We start from the raw sequence: 24,464 nt of genomic DNA, 5'->3' as shown, positions 1-24,464 counted from the left end.
TTTTGGTTGGCTCGGAGCTATAGTAGAAGACACTTGCCCAAGGGGACTGAAGAAGGCACCGTGGGGGTTGGGAAGCAAACTTCTTACCATATAGCTGAACATTTAATTCTTCCTGAAAGGGAAATTTAGTAGGTTAACCGAATTTCTTTGTATATGTTAATAACCACTAAGAATATTTCCTAATATTTACGTCATTCTGAGTTTGAGACCCGGATAACTGGGTAGGAGCAGGCTCTTGACGATTCCTGTGCTAATATTGAATTATTTGGGCAAGAATGTCTGATAATGTTTACAGAAATTGAGTTGTTTCTTGAGAATTTGTCCAAGAACTGCTAAAAGTGATCATATGGCATTGTCCTATATGAATAAACGTACAGATGCTAACAATGTGACTGTTTAGTCTGTTATTTTTGCCAGACAGATGTAGTGTAACTATTTCAGTGATATTGAATTTACATACAACTTTTTTTTCATGAGAATGTTTGTTTAATGACAGTTTTTTAAACGAGATTGTCAGTTATTTTTTTAACAGATGATTATAGAACGGAAGATATTTTTTCTATAATAGTAGGATGGTCAAAGAAATACGTCGACGAAGAGGACAGGAAAACTGAAAAATCAGTATAACCGGGAGAAACAAATTACCAAAACTGAGGAACAACGACTAACACGACTTATATATATATATATATATATATATATATATATATATATATACAGAAAGAGGGAGATCAGTGAGTTAAAAAGAACATAACATACAAACGAAACAGACAAAAGCAGAAGGAAAGACGGCTTTCCCAACTCACCCGACGTGAGTAGCAAGATCAAGAATCAGAATCCGAGAGGCAATGACAGTGATGACTAATAACGCTTTTATACTCAATAAAATAGACAAGCTATGGCGTATCTTTCTTGACGGAAATTTTCACCTGGTTCAATACAAAAGATTCTTTTTCCAAACAAGAAACTATTGAACTGCAGAATTGACAAAACCAGTGAGATTTCTGTGTTTTACGACATTAAAGCCTTAACAGTTTTGCTGTAACACAACGTTGGAGACTACTTCTTAACTGTTTGCAGCCAATGCAACTCATATCACTGGAAGGATGGGCTCACACCAGTTTAATCTGTGATGGAAAAGTCAAGCTACATTCATTGCCTGCCCACTGCCAGCCATTATCAAACATTTTAACATGCAGTCGGAATAAAGTTTCCTAGAAAATACACGAGACTGTAATAATTCTAAGCCCACATTCTTCTTTCAAAACTACGATAATGGAAAGCTCATCACTATGACCACTAATCTCATGAAGCTTGAAATCACAATTGGTCTTAGTTCTGGAGAGGAAGCCAAGAAGAGATATGATCAGTGCGTACGAGTTTTCATGATCAAACCCGACAGTTTGTTAGATGATTTCAAAAGAAAGAGGTGTTAAACAAAATGTTTGCCCATTTTACTATATTCGAGGGGCAGATACAGTGGTTGTACCAATCTTACATTATCCCTATCATGGAATACGACAGCAATCCAAAGACACTTCAACCGATCGAAAAAGAGGTGTGCTGTGAAATACTCGTCAATTAAAATAATTTGAAACTCCATTCCGCCATCCTAACAAACAATATGCATGGACCAAGTGATCTCAGCCACACAAAAAACTCCTGCATAGATAGTCATGGTCTGACCGGTTGATGGAAATAATTCATTTCTGGAATTACTGTCGAAGATCTTCAAACAAAGAAGGCCCATACAATTTGGCCAAACAGAATACCTACCAAAAGACAGAATCGAACAGCCATGATGAAGTGACAGACGTTTTGGCACAAAAACTTGCAGTGTAATTGATTATTTCCAGTTGAAAGCGAGAAACCCTAAACCACAATACAATCTCCACACCGACATTCCTAAGAACTTTTTCTGATAGGATAAAATATATAAGAGGTGCAAACGACTGCTCACTTGAATGCATTCCTACAATCTCATCCAGTCGAATTTAGGCTGAGCTCTATTACCCGCGAATGCTTCTTCATCATAAGACAGGGCTTCAAACTGAGCCTCGTTCACGAAAATATCTAGATCATTAAGTTACATCCGATTTAGATCAATTTCTAGACACTTTCTGCCCTATCCTGCTTTAATCTGTCTGGAATTCTGGAACATCCGAAGACATCATGTAACAGAAAAAAGAGATGGTATTGTCAGAACTCAGTGTATATGGTACTGTTTAACATTCAGGAAAGTCTGGAGCTTCATAGATTGGACCTTCATTCCAACTTTGGGTTACCAAGACCCAATACAAACATCGTTGCATTGACACAGCTAATCAGCGAACTGAAGGAGACAGAACATGATGTGGTGCTGCCGAGAGGGAATATAAGGAAGCCAACGCGAATGCTAACATCGAATCCTTAACTGTGGTTGGACTTATGTGATCAATTCTTTAAATACGTTGCAGGGTAAAACATTCTGTTTAAATACTAGTAGTATTATCGATAAGGCATATGTAATCAACATACTGTTTGGCTAGTGACTGCAAACAGACTTCACCGAGGATTGAACACAGAGCCAGAGCACAGCTTGTACAGGCGACATTGATATGAAATTTTAAATCGGATGGAGACACTGGAGTTTAACACTAAAATGTAGATTATTGTGGCTTAACAGTGCTGAGAATGCAGCTTCCGTGCACTGAGTGCAAACTTTATAAGGAAGATATCAAGGAGTTCAAACTCAAACTATTCGCTTCTGATCTGCAACTGAAAAAAAGAGAACATGTTAGGCATGTGCGAGTACATTTTCGAGCTCTGTATAGTTAGCTGATCGGATCATCATCAGCTCCACAAACGAACCATGCAGCTCGTCAACAAGTACATGAAGCGATGGCTTCCGGATCAGGAGAGAAATTTCATGGACACTGATAAAATGTTCAAAGAAACTCTGCGTCCACCCAAATAATTCGAAACTCTCTTCAATCCATCAAGATTTCTGTCGCAATCCCTTAACATTTATAAGGTAACATTTATGCTGCTGCGAAACTTACAACGAGACGCGATGCATCCGGATTACGTGTTTTACCTGCTGTTCATCCTGAGGTTACTTTACATCAACCAAGAGCGTAAATTTATTTTATTTTCAGGTTCGAAAGTAGCAACTCCCAGGGTTTCGTGTATTCAATGCTCTAAATCTGTCATCTGATGCAACATGCATTCATTACAGAAGACAAACTTTCACAACTGTTTTCAGTGAAAATGTGATTTTCTACCTGGCATTAAATTAGACGTCACTTGCCCAAGTTGCCGCACTATAGGATAGAAGATATACTCATGTGATTAGAAAACAAACTTTTCAAACTCGCGTTAGTGCACACGCACTTACACGCAAACATACTCAAACATGTGAGTACATCTGCTCATGTTTAAACATATATAACATTTATACAGTAAATTGTCTGTATTATGTGATATATAGTTTCAGGTCGAGAAGATTTCAGTAGATCTATGTAAGTATACAAAATATTTCTTTAAACTCATCTATGACGTATGTTGATGAATAATATTACACAACAGTGTGCAGTATACAAGTTATACTAGTAGGACCCGTGGAAATTCCACTGAGTGGAGAAAATTAAGACGACTTAAGAGAGAAAGCATTCATACTTTAGCTTTTTTTAAAATATCCTTGACGTTCGTCTACATTTATTTCCTCACGTCACCGTTGCTGTTGTCTTTTGACTCTTTTTATTATATCTTCTTGCTGTTCCTCTCTGATCTGTGCTCTATATCTGCGCACCCTTTCTCGGGGAGCTTGCAACCGTGTTTCTTGTGAACCCAGAGTTTAGGCTAAATTAACCCTTACAAACAAATATCAACTTTGTAAGCGAGCAGACGATATATAATTGCACTTATGCGTATGCGATGGTTGCTGTAAAAAAATCAGTTCAATAAAAAAAATACTTTTCATTATCAACACACCACACACACACACACACACACACACACTCTCTCTCTCTCTCTCTCAATATAACAACGTCTCTTGTCCATCTCTCTCTATCTAACTTGCCCTTTAGCTAACTTTTTAACCACGTAATAAGTATTCCCTCCCCCACCGTACGTCGTTAACACTTATCTCTCTTTTCTCTCGTTGTTCGCCTCTACCTTCAGCTGACGATGTGACCATTTGGCTTAAGTGTATTAATATTAATCATTTTCCTCTGCTTCTTCCTCTCTTCTTTCTTCAATCCTTCCTCCCCCCTCTCTCTCTCTACCTCCGCAACTAACTAATGTATAACAGGTGAACGAACAAGCAGATTATTATATGGATTTTGCATACTAGATATACCGTACATTACACGCACACATGCACGCAGCTGCTTCACTGCATAGTGTGACTTCGACACCTACATTAAGAGACTGAGTTTAGCAGCATCCTTAGCACATGTGTTTGCTCTAAAATATATGTACACATGTATGCACACATATCACATATGTATACACATATGTATGCATTATATATATATATATATATATATATATATACTTTGTTTAAAAGCAGCAGAAATATAACAAAAGACTGTTACTCTGAGTTTCACGTTCCCGTTCATCGGACAGTTTTGTTAGAAATGGAGGCTCCATTTCTAATAAAACTGTCCGATGAACGGGAACGTGAAACTCAGAGTAACAGTCTTTTGTTATATTTCTGCTGCTTTTAAATAAAGCATATTACTCTACCTCTGGTATTTGAGTACTCTTTTTTCCACCTTGTTGTACATTTCATGTGCTTACACCGGTATATATATATATTAGGAGCACTCTGTCGGTTACGACGACGAGGGTCCCAACTGATCCGATCAACGGAACTGCTTGCTTGTGAAATTAACGTGCAAGTGGCTGAGCACTCCACAGATACGTGTACCTGTCACGTAGTTCTCATGGAAAATCAGCATGACACAGAGTGTGACAAGGTTGGGCCTTTGAAATACAGGTACTACTCGTTTTTGGGTGGACTGGAGCAACGTAAAATAAAGTGTCTTGCTCAAAAACACAACGCGTCGCCAGGAATTGAACTCACGACCTTACGATCGTGAGCCGAATGTCCTAACCACTAAGCCACGTGCCCACACACACACACACACACACACACACACACACACACACACACACACACACACACACACACACACACACATATATATATAAATGTATATATATATATATATATATGCAAACGCATACAAACACACACAAATATGTAGGATGGGATGACAAGATTTCTTTCAAATCACATCAACTGCCTTGAAAAAGGACTAAGATTTAATATAACATTGAAGAATCCAAAACAAGTGCAGCTTATTTCATTAAAGGTTATCCTCAGAATAGGCATCATGTAAAAGATATAGCTAAGGTACTTTCTAGCTTTGCTTTTGGGTTTTTATTTATCCATTTAGTTGTCTCTTCTTTTTCATGGTCTCCTGAAGAGCAATTTCTTTCATTCACCTACGTATTTAACCTGTTCCTTTTTAAAATGTAGTAATTATACATTAAGGAGTGGAACGTACATTTTTCTGTAATTCAGACTGCCTTGTGGTCCCAGCAGACAAAATAGGAAAGGCGTTTCCCCAGAGGATGCGACGGAGATGCGTTGGAACAGCCACTCTGACTCATGGGGCTCGGTGAGCAGCGATATGGTCCGGGGACCGATAAAGCCGGAGGTTTCTACAGCCACAAGCTCGATCATAATCCTGCCAGAGAGCAACCGTTACCTTGACAGTTCGAAGGTATTGGAAGTCAGAAGTACTAAACCGCTTTAAACATTTACTCAATCATGCATAACTAAAATATAATGTAACAGAGATACGATTCAATAGATTTTGTGCTTTCAAAAACAAACTCGAATTTTCATAAGATTTTGATGTAAATTAGAATAGGCATTATAGTCAGTAAGTTGAGAAACAAACAGGACTACAGAGGAGACTAGACCACATGACATTCCCACGTGACCGTATTGCTGATATTACTACAGAATATCTGCCATTCTTTTTGTTTTAATGTGGTGTTCTTTCATTGAACATGCTGCTTTGTCTCAAATTGCTACTTATAATGCTTTTACAGAGACTAAGGGACCAGCCAGTTCATATGTTAGAAATATTTAAGGAGTTGTTAGTCTTCGCTCAAGATCATACATTTAAAGGGGTTACCATTACTTGGTGTCAATTTCAATTATGGTCTTCTGTAAAACTTCAAGTAAATAACCATTCTTGCCTCCGGCCTACAATAATGATGATTCTTTCTAATTTTGGTACAAAGCCAGCGACTTCGAGAGGAGAGACAACTTGATTTCATCGATTCCAGTATTGACTGGTACTTTATTTTATCGAAACATGAAAAGCAAAGTTGACCTTTTGAACTTATGTCAGGATTCAAACTCATAACGTAAAGAGTCTCAAGACATATCACTAAGCAGTTTTCCGGCACAGCCAGATTGTTACTTTAATAATAACAATGATGCTAGTGATGATGATGATTTCTGACATAGGTTCAATGGGAAAGGTTTTAGACGAGGGAAAATTTGCAGATATAACTGGTACTCTTTTTATGAAAGGAAAAAAAGGAACTAAAAGACAAAGTCAATGGAGTTTGGAATTGGTAAAGCGAGGGACAGAATGCCTTGCAGTCATTCGCCATGTCCCTTAACATTTGCAATTCAAATCCCCTTGAAGTCTGCTCTGCTCTTCATTCATCTGTGACGGGGTGGGGGGTCAATAAAATAATACTAATCAAATACAGTGATTAAATTTTTCAACTTCCTCCTCCTCCTCCTCACCACCATCACTAACACCAATCTTGCGCCAGTGTTAAGTCATTGCTATTCCTTTTCTCTCAAAACTGGTGCAGTATTTGATTAAACGGAAATGCGGTGAAGTTGGAAGAGTATAATTTAATTGAATCTTTTAATTTACTTTTGGACATCAAATCCTGCTGGGGTTGACTTTGTCTCTAATTCCTTTGGGGACGATAAAACAAAAGCTGGTACTAAACAAGGACTTATTAAGCTTAGTTCGAATATTTTCAAATTTTGGCATAAGGCCAGTAAGGTCGGGGGAAGGTGTAAGTCGATTAAATCGACTCCAGTGTTCAACTGGTATTTATGTTATCGATTCCGAAAGGATGAAAGGCAAAGTCGACCTCGGTGAAATTTGAACTCAGAATGTAAAGACAGACGAAATACCGAAGGAAATTTTCACTGGCGTGCTAACGATTCTGCCAGATCACCGCTTTAAACTCACTTCTAATATTGCCTTGTATCTTGTCTCAAACATTCATTTTTTGTAAGTCAGGTATTCTTTGATGGAAAAGGCTGACAGCTCTCACTTTCTGTTTGAAAAGAAATGGAAGCTTTTCTCATATTCTCAAAGAATGATGTAAACCTAAAACGCAAAAATTCATTGCTTGTCATATCACATGAACTTAATCTATGAATTTCATTTTTCTTTTTTATTTACAGATGCAGATCATCACTAAATTTTTTAATTTTTTTTTTGTGATACAATGAGAAAATCTTGGATAAAATAAGCAGACTATATTTGACTTCAATGTAATATCCAAGGAATCAGTTTTGGATGAGGCTACGGCACTGATAATTATAAATCAGTTGATATAGAATGAGTTTCAGCAACTCAAGTCAAAATAAAGATACCAGCTATTTTTTTTTATTCTAAAACAAATACTTTTACCATCAAATTTCTTAAAAAACAAATTATGTTAATTTATATTTTTTCTAATTTTGCATTTCCTATATTGGTTTCAAATTTTGGCACAAGGGTAAGTCGATTTCATCGACCCCAGTGTTCAATGGTACTTATTTTATCGACCTCGAAATGAGGAAAAGCAAAGTGGACCTCGAATTTCTATCTAATATCAATAAATCATAAGGCGGTGAACTGGCAGAATCGTCTTTACATTCTGAGTTCAAATTCTACCAAGGTCGACTTTGCCTTTCAGCCTTTCGAGGTCGACAAAACAAATACCAGTTGAACACTGGGATCGAAGTAATAGACATAACCCCTCCCCCGAAATAGCTGGCCTTGCGCCAAAAAATTTGAAAGTAATATTAATAAAACGTGGTTGCAATATAAGCAGTTATTTTAGTAATGAATTTCATTTGAACACTACGGAAATGTAATTTTGTAAAATAAATTATTGCATGTTTAATGTGATAAAAAAATTTAATACATTCAATATATATGTTGTTTATTTTTTAAAATAATATCTTGGTTAAACTGCTTAACTAATTTGTAAAATAACACTTCGCCCTTTCTTAAATTCATTAAATCAGTTAGAACGTCTGATGACTCAGTGTGGCTAAGTGGTCTCTATTCAAATTAACTCGTCTCTTTTAAAATAAAGCTGACGCCATCTTGTTGACATTTTTCTTGTTTCCAAAGACATGCTGAAATCTTCTGACGGGAGATTGCATAAATGAAGTTCGAATCTTCGCTCCAGTGAGTTTTAAAATATTTTGTTTTTACGTTTCTTCTTCGCAGTGATTTTTAAGTATTTTATTACACAGTCTCTAGTAAACAACGTTAGAAGAGTTTGAAATATAAACTGAATTGTTCTGGTTTTTTTTTTTTTGTTGTTTTTGCTTTTGCTGACGCACGTTGCCTCAAAAATTAGCGAAGTAATATTCTTCAATAATACCTTCAAAGTGTGTTGAAATTTACTTTTGTTTATGAATTATTTTTAACATTTAATGTTGATATTCTGTCAAAGATTTTTTTTTCTCCGTAGCAATTTCAATAAATATTTTTTTCTTCGTTTTAAGAACAATACCAAACTTTATAGAAGTGTATCACTGTACTTTTGGCAAGTTAAGTTCGAACAGAACAAACGAATGGAAATAAGTCTTCATACAAGGGAGACTTAGTGCACAATCTTGATATTAATATTTTTATAGGAACAATATTTCTTTTTTTAATCTACAACGGACTTAATACACTGGATAAACAACGGTGTTCACAAGCATACATAACCTGATGGCCCAGGTTAATATTGCTCTGGATATTCCTCGTACTAAAAATTATAGTTTACAATTTAATATTGTAAACACTTGCCTCAGGGCGGTTATACAAAGTGTGTTAATACAATTACGAGCTTTTCATTTAAATCTTGAGTCCACAAGTTCTTCAACCTGTTGGAACTTCCACTGGCTATTAAGTCCTGTTTTACACGTTGAAGTTTGTTTCATTTAACTAGTAAACTTTAATAACAATTTAAATATTTTTTCTTAAGTCATACATACATGTGTGGTAGTATTTTCTAGTTATATCCATCACAGCTAAAGCAGGAGTACAAACTTTTAATGTCTGAACTTTTGTTCGCTGAATTTAGATTATTTCTTATCCCTTGTTAGAGGAGTTTGAATTTAAGCTGCTACAGTTTATTCTGAGCGAGTGTGTAGTCAACCTAATCGACATAAACTTCACAGTATATTACTGGTATTTTATCGTTGGCGTTGATATTTGATGTCAAAACATGGTGCAACGGAAATATACCGCAAGGGCTTTCAATCAGCAAACTTGCCGGATCTTTCTGAATTGACGGGCACCACTTGTTTTCTTAACGAAACACTTTCAAACTTAGGATACTGGTAGAATGTGTCATATAAAACATCTTTTTCTCTTAGCCTTCTTAACAATTTCAATATTGCAGGTTATTTCATGTTAAAGTTGTCGTATTTCTGTAATTTCAACCAATCACTGACGTCTATTCAGCTGAATACAGTTACTGCTGTTTTTGTAAGCAATCATTTTTGCCGGTGTCAAGATCGTTATTCCCTAGTAAGGGGTGAGGGTTATGAGTTAGGTTATGGCAAAAATAATCATAACCCTAAAACTAAAACCAGTACAAACGCACGAACGATGTTATAAATAACAGTACCGCTGATAGTTGTTGTTGTTGTTGACAAACAACGGCACTAATTTTATTCAAGGGAAAAGATTCCATTACACCGCACAACGTGTTGTGTTCACAATTCACTGCAGTAATTGTTTTCACCTCAATAGACGTCAGTGATTGGTTGAAATTACCGAAATACGACAATTTTTTACATGAAATAACTTGGAATACAGAATTTTTTATCTGTTCTATAACACAAAATATACAAGTATACGAAGTTTGAAAGTGTTTCGGTACCAAAAACACTACATAAAACATAAATGAAAAGTGGTACCCGTCAATATCAGAAAGATCTCGGAATTCCCTAACCCTAAAACCCTAACCGTAACCCCTTCAAAAGAAATCGCGCTCTCTGTATCTCTTTCGCTTTTACGACGTCGTTTCCTTCTTTTCTTCCAACACTTTTTACGGAAAAGGCCGATATTTCGTACTTAATAAGTCCTTGTTTAGTACCAGCTTTTGTTTTATCGTCCCTAAAGGAATTAGAGACAAAGTCAACCCCCCAGCAGGATTTGATGTCCAAAAGTAAATGAAAAGATTCAATTAAATTACACTCTTCCAACTTCACCGCATTTCCATTTAATCAAATACTGCACCAGTTTTGAGAGAAAAGGAATAGCAATAACTTAACGCTGGCGCAAGATTGGTGGTAGTGATGGTGGTGAGGAGGAGGAGAAAGATCGCCTTGTATATCAGGACTCTCAACCGTTTACAACGGCCTTTTTCAATGTAGTTTGGTTCTCTCTCTGATGTGGAAAGGTTACACCAAGTTGCGTCGTTTGTACCCAGGAACATGGATCCATTGGGTTTTCGTTTATTTTCATTTTCAATCTATTGAAAACTGTTGGAGTTAATATCGCTAATAGTTGTACACATCAAAGAATAATAGAAACTCACAAAAATATGTCTTCTGTAACCTGGAGTTTACCATTGCCTTGTGACTGGAATTTCTTTAGGTTAGACCGAGAAGACTTACACGATCAAAGATGTTCCTACCTTAACTATCCCATCTATAATCTATAAAAGTAGATTTTAGCAATAAATAACAAAGGAAAATAACTATCAAACACGACTGTCGATTGAAATTAAGATCCTTCAGTTATCAAGTTTCTAATTTCTTACGTTTATAACTGAGAAATTAATTTTCGGAGCAGAAGTTGTATCATATTACACTTGTTAAGTTTTTAGATCAAACCCGGTGGAGTAGATTTAGCTAACAATCAAAGGAGATACCAACTATGACAATCTCGTATTTTCCTTCCAGTGTATATCCAAGATTATATAATCCAATATGCTTTACCTTTTCTTTTAAAATTAAAAATTGTGATTTCAACGTCATTTGGCTGTTATTTCTAGCAGGTTGAGTGAACTCATAGAGGCTATTTTGCTGGCGCTTGGAACCCGATATCTCCGTTTGTTCTTCGAGGCACAGTCGTGTGCAACTATATTTTATGTAATGGAGACAAGCATACGTGTCTTCATGTCACTAATGACGTCCAATGGGAAGGAAAGCGCTGATACAGTTTTTTAACAGAATCGTCACCGGTGTTGCTGCCCGAACGCCAATCACGGGAACAGTAACCCAACGCTCTAGCAATTTGCCCATCTAGTAGGAGAGTGAAGCGGCTGCTTTATCAACTCCGTAAAGATATAGACCAAAAGTAACTTCGACGGGATTTGATCTTAGCGCATAGGGAACCGGAACAAATATCACAAGTCATTTTATTCGTTGCTCTATAGGAGAAAAAGATGGGATGTTCATCGCCGGAATATATTTTATAATAGTTTGTCTATCAATTGACTACTTATATTTATAATGATATGCAGTTTTTATTATTAATTATAATTAATATATATAATAAATTGCTACAAGATCTCACATTCGCAGGGTTAGGTACAATCAGGTGAATTGATCCCAATATACGACTGATGTTAATGTAATCAACCATTATGTTTATGTGGTCACCTGACATGTTAAAAGAGCATGGATAAAGCAGTCTTGGATACACTGATATTAAAATGATGGCGCGAGTGTAGAGTTGGAAAACTTTTCTCTATAGCTTTGCTTCATCAAAGCCAAAACAAAAACGTAATCCATTCCTCAGAAATAATAATTCTTTCTGTTATAGACACAAGGACTGAAATTTGTGGGGAAGGGTGTAACCGATTACATCGACCCTAGTACTCGACTGATACTTATTCTATCGACTCCGAAAGGACGAAAGCCAAAGTCGACCTCGGCAGAATTTGAACTCGGAACATAAAAAAGGACGAAATGCTGCTAAGCATTTCTCCTGTCGGGCAAACGATTCCTCCAGCTTACCACTTTCACTGCTCTTAATAATATTGGTTTCAAATTTTAGCACAAGACCAACAATGTCGGGAGAGGGTGGAGCATAAGTTGATTACATCGATCTCAGTGCTCAGCTGGTACTTATTTAATCGAACCCCGAAGGTCGCTGCCTTCCACTGCTCTCAATGTTATTTATTATAATTTATAACATTGTTGCAAGTATGCAAACTGTTAGAGAGGGTATTGTTGATTGACACCATCTTTTGTTTGTTTTTTTTACATGTTTTACAGGCCTTGGGAAGATGAAATATTAAAGTCAAATTCGCCGGGAATTCAATTCAAAGCAGATAGGGGACGTGACTAAATAGGATGATGCATTTGGTCATTATCCAACCGATCTATTCCATCCCGTGATAAAGATTTCTCACGTTGGTATTAATGCATATATTTCTGACAGAACAGTGTAGTCGATTTGTTGCACAATCTATCTATCGACTCCCGAGTGATAAGAAGTCGAGTCCAGCGGGGTTTCAACTGAGAGCATAAACTAGAACGAAACTAAATACTGTCAGGCGACAACTCCACCTAAAAAAATAGTAATAATAATAATCGCTACATCAATTATACGATTGTATTTCAGTGAGGAATTAAAAGATCTCTATGCACATTGATAACATTCTAGTCGTAGCTCAACCCACATTCAGCAAATCTATGGTCAAAGGTGGGCAAAGCGTTGGTAATACGCTGTGGTAGGGAGATTCTATCTTTGACATCTGCATGTGTATATCTTCGGGTGGAAATGCTAGAAATAGCAACCAAATCTCTCTTCCCCCAACCGAAAAGAAAACACCTTGCTGTCTTAGAAAAGGATTCATTGAATAATATTCTGGAGAAAGGTGATGGCGAGCTGGCAGAAACGTTAGCACGTCGGGTGAAATGCTAAGCGGTATTTCGTCTCTCTACGTTCTGAGTTCAAATTCCGCCAAGGTCGACTTTGCCTTTCATCCTCTCGGAGTCGATAATTTAAGTACCAGTTGCGTACTGGGGTAGATCTAATCGACTGGCCTCCTCCCAAAACATTTCGGGCCTTGTACCAAAAGTAGAAAAGAATATTCTGGAGAAATGTGAGATATTCATGGTTGGAACGCTTTTGACAATAGATTTGCTACATCAGATCTGGCTTGGAACTAAACCACAATAGTTTAATCAGCTTCGTGGAAATGAAACGAGAGTTGACCCAGTAAATTTTTAGCTGAGACCATAGAGACTAAAAACTACAAGGCATCTAATCAAGTGTACTAACCCAACAGTCTAAGTCATGGGTGTGTAATTAAGAAGTTGGTTTTGCAACTTCGTGATTTCGGGTTCGACCCGACTGCTCTGCTTTATAACATCGGATTGACTAAAGCCCGTGGGTAAAATTTAGCAGATGCAAACGGCCCGAAAGTGTGTCTCGTGGATTGTTCTTGATCTTAGGTAGTAGTAGTCTTAACATTTTGCTTGGTTTAACAATTTATTTCAAGCATTTTTCCCGCCCTGAAAAAGGTCATAGACGTTGTCGTCCTGTTTGACTAAACCACAAAAAAAAAAATCCGGAAGCCCTTCATATTAGAGCCCATTTTTATCTTGAATACAGAGATATCTTTAACCAGTTCTGCAATCTAACGGAACACACATCAGTTAATGCCACTTCTGTCTAGTTGGAAATGAATTTTACCCCACTATATTATACTTCAGATATTTAGCGTCGGGTATTTGATAGTTAGACTGCAGGGCTTTATTTGAGCTGCTATTTTTATAGACATATTTTAATTCTTCATCGTTATATAATTTTTATGCCTTGCAGTATTTGTTCCATATCTCTGCGTTCTAATTTCAAATCCTGATGAGGTCTGTTTTACCATTCATCGTTTTGAAGTCGATATAATACAATAGCAAGTCTGGGACGATAGTTCGGAACTGTCAGTAGGTCTGACGAATTAATTTGCGGTATTTGATCTGGTACATCGCGTTTTCGATTCTTAGGAGGTAGACTTAATTCACTCAAGGCACATGGCTTAGTGGTTAGGGATATTCGGCTCACGACCGTAAGATCGGGAGTTCGATTCCCAGTAGCGCAGTGTATCCTTGAGCAAGTGTATGTCTTTCACGTTGCTCCAGTCCACTCAAAAATAAGTAGTACCTGTATTTCAAAGGGCCAGCCTTGTCACTTTCTGTGTTACGCTAAATCTCTCTGAGAAGTATGTTATGGGTACGCGTATCTGTGGAATGTTCAACCACTTGCTCGTTAATTTCACAAGCAGTCTATTCTGTTGATCGGATCCAACAGAATCTTTATCGTCGTAACCGATGGAGTGCCAGCCAATTATTTTATTTATTTTTTTTTTATTTGAAGATAATCTCTTTTCTTTTTCTCACCATCCCCGTAGCCCTTAAAAAATAAAAGGTCAAGGGGTAATTGCCCTAATCTCTCTGGCAAGTCATAATTTCAAATCTCACAGGATTCAGTTTATCACTTCAATAGTGATTAAAATCCGCAACAGAAATAAACTTGGGTCGATTAACGTGACCGTGCCGAAACTCCGATGCTGTAGTATTGGAAGTAGCAGCGGTAGTGTAAACGAAAATAATCGACGGTGGTTTTCTAAAGTCGAAGGTAATTGTTACTATTGATTTTAACGCCTCCGAAATTCACAAAATACACATTCACCCACATATACGCACGTATATTCATACCAGCAAAGACGCGCATATCTATATACACACACACACACACACACACACGAATTCGTACACATATACAAACACACATTCATCAAGTGTTGACATATAACAAGATAGATATCTGAGATACGTAATGAAGAAAAACTGCCAACATAAACAGTCCCAGCTGATATAGCGACGTTAATAAAGGATAATGGTTAATAGCGAACAGCATCCATCAATATGCACGAAACAATATTTAGTGCTACACTAAACAATTATAATTCCAAGTACACAACTGAAATAGCTAAATTGCTAATAGATAAAGAACGAATCTGAACACCTATCATCAGTATGTATAGGGTACATTACAATAGTGCCCCACCAAACTGCGAAGAATTATGGATAATCCGCAACATGAAAATACTCTTGTAGAATTGCCTTATTTTCATTGATCGTGCCAATGATAGTCTTTTCTAGAAATTATAGTCTAGTTAATCCTCATATCAGCTGCATTAAAAAAGATCACATTGGATAATGTTCTGGGTCCACTGCGCACAAGTAATAGACTTGGTAGGTCACGGCAGGGATGGCTTTGATTGCGAGTCTGCTCGATTAGGTCTTACAACAGCTAAATGACAGCAACAACCACACAAGAATTTCTAACAGAAGCATAGTGCTACACATTTTATACAGGAGAATGGTTGATTATATTGATCTCGGTATTTAATTATCAACACAGAGACATAAATTTCAAAGTCGACTTCGTTATGATTTGAACCTAGATTCATAAAAATATGTAACTCAATAATTACTAAGCGTATTTTGTTGTTGTTGGCACTCCGTCGCTTACGACGTCGAGGGTTCCAGTTGATCCGATCAACGGAACAGCCTGCTCGTGAAATTAACGTGCAAGTGGCTGAGCACTCCACAGACACGTGTACCCTTAACGTAGTTCTCGGGGATAATCAGCGTGACACAGTGTGACAAGGCTGACCCTTTGAATTACAGGCACAACAGAAACAGGAAGTAAGAGTGAGAGAAAGTTGTGGTGGAAGAGTACAGCAGGGTTCGCCACCATTCCCTGCTGGAGCTTCGTGGAGCTTTTGATGATTTCGCTCAAAAAACACTCACAACGCTCGGTCTGGGAATCAAAACCGCGATCCTATGACCGCGAATCCGCTGCCCTAATCACTGGGCCATTGCGCCTCCACTAAGCGTATAATTCTTCACTTAACAGTTGCTGGTAATCTCATTCAGCCAATGTTGATCGTACACCACTCCACTGTCATTTTTGACCATACAGCCATCCTTATATATGAGAGAGAGAGAGAGAGAGAGAGAGAGAGATAGTGTGTGTGCAAATTTTCGCTTAGGCATTGAGAGACCGATAACCCGATGTAGAACTCCATATACGTGTTTCAGAACGAAGTGTTGATTGAGTACAGAACAGTAATAAGAGAGAGATAAGAGAATAAAAAGATTATCTTATGAACTTCATTAGCTTACAACTGTTTCTGCTATAAGATGCAATGGACTCATAGTTGAGTGCCTGAATAACACCTTATAGCTTCATCGGAGCTTCAAATACGGAGTGTAATTTATTTGGGAAAGAATTACATTTGTGCCTATGTAGAGAATAATGTTGTTGATACCGTTCCCTATGTAAGCACAAATGTAATTCTTTACCAAATAAATAGTACTTCATATTCGAGTCTCCGATGAAGCTTTAAAGTGTTATTCAGGCACTCAACTTTGAGTCCACTGCATCTTATAGCAGAAACGACCGTAAGTTAATGAAGTTCATAATCTTTTATTCCTTTGTCATCCCTCTTATATTGAATGTGTTTGAAATGTAAAACTTTGCAAAACCATACAACCCATCCCAAAAGATATATTATATCTCCGTTCCAACGTTACCAATACCACTAATAAACTATTTCTAACAATACAGGCGTAGGCGTGGCTATATGATAAGAAGTTTGCTTCTTAACCACATGGTTCTGAGTTCAGTCCCACTGTTTGGCACCTTGGGCAAGTATCTTTTACACTAACCATGGGCCAAACAAAGCCTTGTCGGGGAATTCGGTAGACGGAAACTGAAGCCCATCGTTTATATGCGTGTGTCCTACCACTGCTTGACAACCAATATTGGTGTGTTTATGTCCCCGTAAATAAGTATGAGAGTCGATTCGTTCGACTAAAATTTTTCAAGACAGTGCCCCTGCATCGCGGTGGTCTAATAACTGAAACAAACAAAACAGATTAAAGAAAACATGCACATCACGATGTTATTTACTCTCAACGATCCTCAACCACCACTACAATATTGCTGACAACACACTATATTAAGATTTACCTTAAACGACTCACAGCACTACAATAACTTTGGAAAACACAAGCCATATTGTGATTTTACCCCCAGCACATGCACGACTCTGACGAGCGCATGTTTGAGCCCCAGCGTGTTCGCTTAGACTGCTAAGAGAAAAGAAGTTAAATTTTCTCTGAAACCGCTCCCAACTGTCCTAAACAAGGCAGAAAACAATTTGAACAATGATGGTGATGGCTGAAATGTTTTCATCATTAGATCTACTGTCACCATTCATCTGCATCCAATCCACAGTAGCGTCTCTCATAAACAGAACATTTCCCGCAATATATATCAATAATTCAAATCACACACAGACCGGTAATCTTATTTTCCTTTTCCCCTTGATTGTAAGTGTAGTTGTGTTAGTGGTAGTTTAGCCCCAGGTTAGCCATTATAAGGACTATGATCAAATGTGTTCCAACTGTCATCACTACATTTATTTTCATTTTAGCCGGTCGGACAATCACAGTATGGCCACGTAGTCTGCTTGTTGTTCGTGGTGCTGTTTGAGACAGAGATGTGGTTCAAGTCTAAACCTGACCTCATCATGGAAACCAATGATCAAATGTGTTCCAGCCGTGACCATTCCATTTTTCCTTCAGAAAAGGTATCAAGTGCTACATTAATCATTTTTCCTTCTTTCAGATGTGGTTTGATTTACAAGTAATTTTTATCCCTATTTCTAGTAGAGCCTCCCTTGATAGGCCTGACATAGATGTGGGGTTTATAGTGCTCATGGAAAACAGTCGTGATGGTTGTGATTAATTAATGAGTAAGCGGTGATTTGGCAATTCTAAGAGCATCGAATAGAACGTTGTTCGTTATTCGTTCCGGCTGTCTGAATTTTGAGTTCAAATTCTACCGAAGACGCTTTTGCCAGTCCGGGGCAGTGGCTTCGCAGAACTAATGAAATGCAAGACGTTTTGCAATATGCGTTCCGACACTTTCAGTTCTGAATCCAAATGCCATCTAGATGCCGATAGCCAGAGCTAATCACCCAATCTCAGGAGCCCACTTGTAACCAACAACTTGCCAGCATAAACAGGTAGGCTTAAATCAAATTAATATAATCCAGCATAGATGAACCAGCAACATGGACAAGTAGGCCTACAATCGGCGTGTTAGCAACATAGAAAGCTAGGTCTACAACTAACATAGATAATTCGACAGCATGGCTAGGTAGACCTACAATCAGTGTAGATAAGCCAGCACTATGAACACGTAGGCTAATAATCAGCTTAAATAAGCCAATAAGACAGAGATGTATTCCGGAAATTGAGTATAGGTAAGCCAGCATTGATAAACCAGTAACATTAACTGGTAGCCCTACAATAGCATAAATAACCCATCAAGATAGACAAGTGAGCCTACAATCAGAATACGTAATGAAACTGCATCCAGCAGTGGATCCATAACGGTTGAGTTAAGATTGATTTGTCAGTTCTAGTGGTTGTGTCCGTTTAGAATAGTTTATTAGTTTACACTGCTAACATAATGACAATGGTTTAAATCCACACATGAACATGAAGGTGGCGACGTTGCTTCTACGTGTAGCGGCCAGTTATGCAAGCCTCTGGTATCTATTTACAATTAGGTAGACTTGATAGCAAAGCAGGTGAGGTACGTCATGACAAATTTACTTCACCGCATGTAACATACTCCGAATGCCTCACTAAATTGTATGAGATAAGCCCTGGCTATCTTCCTTACACCTTACACGAGATTTTCAAATCCACGCTACATGGCACGGAACATTCCTTTGCAGTCACGCAGCAGTTGACACATTTCCTTACATCCACACAACACTTAAGTACTGACAGCCATACTGTGACTCATACAACATGCCATAAATTCCACATTATACTCCACACAAATAACCCTCACTCACACATTACATCCAATGAGCGTAACCCAGTCACACAAGAGCATTGGACAAATACTCCATGGCGCGCGCGCGCGCAATATGCTTTCATTTGGTCTTGTTCAACTCCCATACTTTTACGAGTCAGATTTCAAATCCTGACGCGATCGCCGCTGCATTTTATCCCCCAGCTTCAATACAACAAATTCAGTTAAGGCAAAAACATTGACATCATAACTTCATTTAGCCTTGTCTCTTGGTTTACCACCACATAACTCCTAGGTGCCTTCAGCAAAGTATAAATTGTTGCAAGCATAAGGACCAAAGCCTAGTTTCTTTTCTACTCTCTCTCATCATCTCGGAAGCTCGATAAAATGTTCATGGAAGCTGGCTACGCCATTAAACAACCACGCAGACGCCATTACTAGACTAATCCACAACTATACTACTACATCAATGCCACCACCACCACCACACTATGTCTCTGTTAATACTTCATCTCGTCACTACAGCAGTTTCTACTACTACACTATACCTGCACTACCAAACTATGCCTACACTATCGCACTAATTCACCACCACACTGTCTGCGCTACCGCTCTACTATACCACCACCTTCAAAATACGCGTCTCCATTACCACGCACTGACACTCAAAACCAACACCACCACTACACTGTCTCCATTACTATACTACAACTCACTAAATAGTCTTCCTTGCACCACCTTACACTACATCAACAAGGTTCTTGTATCTTTAATACCACGCAACATTCCACATGCTCTTTCTCATTGCCATCTAGCTAAGAGTTGTCAAAGAACGGACAAATGCCTGAAATATCCGGTGTTGCTATCGAGACCTGTGGCTAGATTGCAAGCGTTTGAAACGTTATATCCGTGTAGATAAGCGACATCCGCGTTAAAGGCGAATTTAAGTGCTTTTAGCTTTAGTTACACCACCACCACCACCACCACTACCACAACGTCACAATCAAGAAGAGCGTTATCTACAACAGCAACGGTAGCAGTAGCAAAACTATTCATATAAATTAATGAGAAAAATTCTGCGTGCTCGACTTGCTATTTCTAGCAGATCGAGCGACCATGCAGACTTTTTCTCAAATTTTATCTTGCCGTTTTATATAAAGTTCATGTTACATACTGTGATCTTAGGTGCACTGTCTATAAAAATAATGGTATTGTTATGTTTGGAACGGTTTCAGTCATAGGTCTTTTTTAATCACGTTTTAACCCGGGAATAAACAGCAATATTAATACCGGTTTCAAATTTTAACAGAAATTTGACAGCAAATTTAGGTGAAGGAGTAAGTCGATTAAATCGATCTCAGTGCTCAGCTGGTACTTATTTTATCGACCCTGAAAGAATAAAAGGCAAAGCTGACTTTGGCGGAATTTGAACTCAGAAGTAAAGACAGTCGAAATGCCGCTAAGCATTTTGCTGACCACCTTGACAACAAAAGTAATATCAGTTTTAAATTTTGACTCAAGGCTAGCAATTTCGGTGTTGTGGATTAAGTCTATTAGATCGACCCCAGTGCTCAACTAGTACTTATTTTATCGACTCCCGAAAGGAACAGTCAACCTCGCCGGAATTAACAATATGCTTAGTGACATTTCGTCAGTCTTTGCGTTCTGAGTTCAAATTCCGCCTAGGTCGACTTTGCTTTTCATCATTTCGAGGTCGATAAAAGAAAGTACCAGTTGAGCACCGGAGTCGATGTAATTGACTTACACACTTCCCCAAAGTTCCAAGCCTTGTGTCTATAGTAGAAAAAGAAAATATTATCAAGTCAACCTACCAGTGGCGGTTTCTAGATAAAATTAGTAGGGGTGCTGCTTCAGAAAATTTTTAGCCGATGCTTTAATTTTGTGTAAAAGGAAACAAACATATAAAAAGAAAATTTATACATAAACTTGATCGGTTTACGTTTTAGCCACTGCCAGGTAGTGTGTTTAATTTGTTCACTGAACACCGCCGCGATTTCCCTCTTGTTTTTCAAAAATACCCCCTAAAACACAAAATGGAGGGGGTGCCCTTTTTCCAAATCCTGGTAGCAATACTGAAGCTGGAAGCAGGATAATAATCTAATTCTACACTTTATCACACAGTGCTCTCTACACTTTCACGCAGTGCTCTCTCTCCCTAAGTGAAGCTTCCTATCTCGGACATGTGTGCATGCGCACAACAGCCAAACACCGCGTCGCTGGAACTCTGAAGCGCACAGTTCTATACAAGGATTTTGGTTTTTTTTTTCATAAACTAGGGGATGGCTAATAACATTAAGCTTAAGGATTATATAATGTACAAGTAGAAAGAAAAAAATTAAGGAAAAAGGACTCATTATATTGAATGTTATCGATAATATCGAGTGGAAATAGGAGTACTGCAGTTCCATAGTTCCTATACACGACCCGCCATTGTAACCTACTGTTCACGTTTAGAAAACTGTGTTAGATTAATTAACCATTAAACGGCGGACATCGTCTGTTGGTGTTTCAAAAGTTTTACAAGACTACTACTGTCTTCGTCAAATAAAAGTGAATATTTTACGGCACTTTTCGACAATGTGATAGCAAATTTTATTGTACGAGAAACTAACAATTATTATAGATTTTGTACCGATATAAAATGAAAGAAAGTATAAAAATTACTCTTAAGAAAAAGATATATATGTTTTATTTTAGCCCGGTTGGTACACACATTCATGTAACCCTTTCCCATTGTTTAAGGGTTAATACAGGCCGATGATAGAATTTCGAAACCCACACATTTCTTAGCGCATTCATTTCTATCTGACGTCATGTAGACTTAAGAAATAAAGGACAGGGTGCAGGTGGGAATGTAGGGAACGTGTTCTAATCTTGCAGCTGGATTCAGAAAAGAAAATGGTGATGACAGATACCACGGTACGAAGTTAACTATGAACAGCACCCCACCGCCAATTCATACACTAAACATATACAACACACATACACGCGCCGTTACATACACACAAACATGATACACTGTGTGTGTTAGCGCACCAATAAAACACCACACACGTCCTGTTTTTCATAACAAAGAATTCAAAACACTTTGTCAATAACAAAGCCCCATTGTTTTTCATTAATATACATGAACAAGTGTGTTTATGCGTCTAATTACACAAGCAAACACACACACACACGCGCGCACACATTGTTTGTGTGAATAATACGCAATTGGGTAATAGGTGTATTTCTATTGAATCAATGTACCCAATGATGTATGTATATGTGTGAGCGTGTGTGTGTGAGAGAGAGACAGACAGAGCGAGTATATGTGTGTGAAAGACAGAGAGAGAGAGAGAGAGAGAGATTAAGATAACGTGTGTGAGCGGATGCTTATATTTGACAGTGACGGAATTTACACAATAATAATAAGAATTTGTCATTTTCTCAAACTTTCCCAGATTTTTATCAATCATTATACTAAATAACATTGGACTGAATTTCACAATAGGATTTCGTTTTCTTAGGAGAAAGTGTAATCAATAGTAAGTTAATAGCAAGTTATTTCATATTTGCGTTAGCAACCGGGGGAAATGGGATGTTTTTACCTTTATCACTACCACCCAACACACTATCGGACAAAATATTGACGCAATTAAAATAGACCACCCTGCCTTTAAGATGACTACCTACATTTTTTTAAATCATAAGATGGTTTAAAATAACATGTCATTTGGTGTGACTTAAACAGGCTCTGTCATCATTTCCAAGGCATGAATATATTTCATGAGAAATGTGAACGGGCTTGCTAAGACGAAAGGTTACTCTAGAGAACAGGGCTTCTCAGCCAGTTTAAGGTTAGCGCCCCCATTCAGCGAACGGCGTTTTACAAACGTTCTGTTTAAACGTTTTGCAAAAGAAAAAGGAAGTTAATTATGTAAAGTTAGCATTGCTCAGTGGTTAGAGAGTTGCACTCTAATCATGGGGTAGTGAGTTCGATTACTGGATCGGGCTGTATGTTGTGTTCTTAAGCAAGACACTTTATTTCACGTTGCTCCAGTTCACTCGGTTGTAAAAATGAGTTGTGACGTCACTGGTGCCAAGCTGTATCGGCCTTTGTCTTTCTCTTGGATAACATCGGTGGTGTGGAGAGGGGAGGCTGGTATGCATGAACGACTGCTGGTCTTTCATAAACAACCTCACCCAGATTTGTGCCTCGGAGGGGAACTTTCTAGTTTCAATCCCATAGTCATTCATGACCGAAGGGCAGTCTTTACCCTATATTATCCATAGTCTCTAAACTATCTTGCCCCCACCATGTACCGTTTTATAGATATTTTCATGGACTCCAATGTTAAATTTTTATGGAAATTACTAAAGAAGATAAATTCTTCGTTATTTTTTATTTTATAAAATTTTTTTTACTTGTTTCAGTCACTGGACTGCAGCCATGCTGGGGCATCACCTTGAAGAATTTTTAGTCGAATGTATTGATTCAGAATCTTTTTAGGTGATTCTAAACCAGCACAAAGTTAAGCCTAGAAGGTCTCTCCACATGCTAAATCTTACAGCCAAATCTTACATTTCTTTTTATAATTTCACGTAAACAAAAACAGAAATAGCGGTTGTAGAAAAAAAACTTATTTTCCAGAATTCCAATTTTTAAGTAAACAAAATATATTCAATTGAAAAACGGTGTCAAAACATCTATGTCCCTTACAATGGTATGTTCCGTGTATTTCAGATATTTTCCTCGTCCTTAGAATAATTTCAATGTTTGGAAATGAAGTGAAGGGGATATATATATATATATATATATATATATATATATATATATATAATATATAGTTTTAGGGGAAATAACCAAGTTTCAAGAACTCATCGATGAAAATCCACTATCACATATAGAAAAATTAATAATTAAAAGCACAATAAATGAGTATAATATAAAGTAAAGTAAATATCATAAGATAAATATAATAAAAAGGTTACACGTGTTTCATAACTAATTTTCAAATAGAAAAGAAATTTTAATCGATTAAAATCAATTGAAATTATCGAAAATAAACTCTATTCAAAAATATAGCTACTCGTCAGATCGTAAGTAGAACAATAATTTTCTGCTGCTGCTTCTTCTACTGCTGCTGCTGCTTCTGCTGCTGCTGCTGCTGCTGCTGCTACTGGCAGTGGTAAAAGTGGTGATGGGGATGATGGTGGTGCTGGTGGTGGAGAAGATGTGGCTGAAGAAAGCATAGGACAAAGAAAGGGATTTGATGTGAGTGTGCTGCA

The 24,464-nt window shown here is 37.6% G+C and overlaps 1 protein-coding gene across 5 annotated transcripts in view; it reads left to right on the top strand.

Moving 5' to 3' along the window:
• Positions 1-709: 709 nt before the first annotated feature.
• LOC149134382 (uncharacterized) overlaps positions 710-24,464 on the top strand; it is a 37,543-nt gene continuing 13,788 nt past the window's right edge. The window contains exons 1-3 of one of the 5 annotated variants that reach the window (XM_089356420.1): positions 710-3,500; positions 7,502-8,498; positions 17,776-17,931. The gene's annotated coding sequence lies outside the window, so the exon portion shown is untranslated. Of the gene's footprint in view, positions 3,501-4,794; positions 6,358-7,501; positions 8,499-17,775; positions 17,932-24,464 lie in introns of those variants that run through there. The other 4 variants (XM_089356421.1, XM_089356419.1, XM_089356423.1 and 1 more) reach the window with 4 other exon arrangements.

Source organism: Octopus bimaculoides, chromosome 8 (genome assembly GCF_046866305.1).
Source record: "Octopus bimaculoides isolate indiv1 chromosome 8, ASM4686630v1, whole genome shotgun sequence".
Classification (NCBI taxonomy): Eukaryota; Metazoa; Mollusca; class Cephalopoda; order Octopoda; family Octopodidae; genus Octopus; species Octopus bimaculoides.
The sequence above is the reverse complement of the archived record's forward strand: the minus strand, read 5'-3'. Positions and strand labels throughout refer to the sequence as shown.